The sequence below is a fragment of the Onychostruthus taczanowskii genome, unplaced genomic scaffold (genome assembly GCF_017590055.1).
Source record: "Onychostruthus taczanowskii isolate IOZ18803 unplaced genomic scaffold, ASM1759005v1 scaffold6, whole genome shotgun sequence".
NCBI lineage: Eukaryota > Metazoa > Chordata > Aves > Passeriformes > Passeridae > Onychostruthus > Onychostruthus taczanowskii.
The window spans coordinates 6,504,564-6,505,510 of NW_024503679.1; positions in this window are offsets into that span (position 1 = coordinate 6,504,564).

Here is a 947-nt window from a genome sequence, read left to right on the forward strand (position 1 = left end):
TTTAGCCGGCCTAGATCTGTGCCCCTGGTGAAAGGGGATCCCCATCACCAGGGCAGTTTGTTTCCCCGTTCTCCGTGGTGCATTTAGCAGTGCGTCTACAGCGATGGGGGCTCGGGGCACGGCCTGGATGGGGGTCCGCACTCGGCAGCCCCGGTCCTGACCTGCTTTACTGGGCAAGCCTGATGTGAGGGATGGCGCCGGGCCGTCCCTTTCAGTGAAACCTGAATTTCTGCTGGATTAAGGCGGTTGTGTAACCGCAGCCCAGCTGACTCCATTGTTCCTCCGCACAATGCTGTTATCGGCGTGAAGTGAGCGCCGAGCACGGCGCTGCCGGGCAGGGCGGGCGCGGGCAGCGCTGCCCCGGGGCAGGGACGGACCGAGCGGCGCTCCCCGCCCCGCAGCGCGGGCTGCGCGGGCGGGGGCTCCGCATGCCGCCCCGCGGGCACTTCGCACCTGCAGTGGCCGCTCTGCGGCCGCCCATACACACGTGCATTTAAGCCCCGGCGGCCGTGGGCTCGGGCTCCTGCGGGCACACGCGGGGCCAGCGTGGGAGACCCGTGCGGGGGCAGAGGGAAGGAGGGCCGGGCAGCGGCTGACGGCACTGCGGGAAAGGCGCGGTGAGGAGGGCGCCAGCCCCCGACGGAGCCGGTGAGTGAGCGAGGGGCCGCTCCCCTGCCCGGGGCGGGAGCCTGACTGCCAAAGCACTCGGCGAGGAGGGCGCTTAGGGGCGAAGGGACGGTGCCGTTCGCGCAAACCCATAAACCCAGCGGCGCCGTTTGCAGTGCAGGGGGACAGGTGTCCCCGGGTAGCGGGGACCGTGCCGTGCCGAGCCGTGCCGCGCTCTGTTGCTGTGACAACCGAGCTGCTCGACGGCGGGCGGCGGCGCGGGGCATTGGCCGCCGCACGGCACGTGGGGCGGCTGTGGGCCGGGCGGGCCCGCCCGGGGG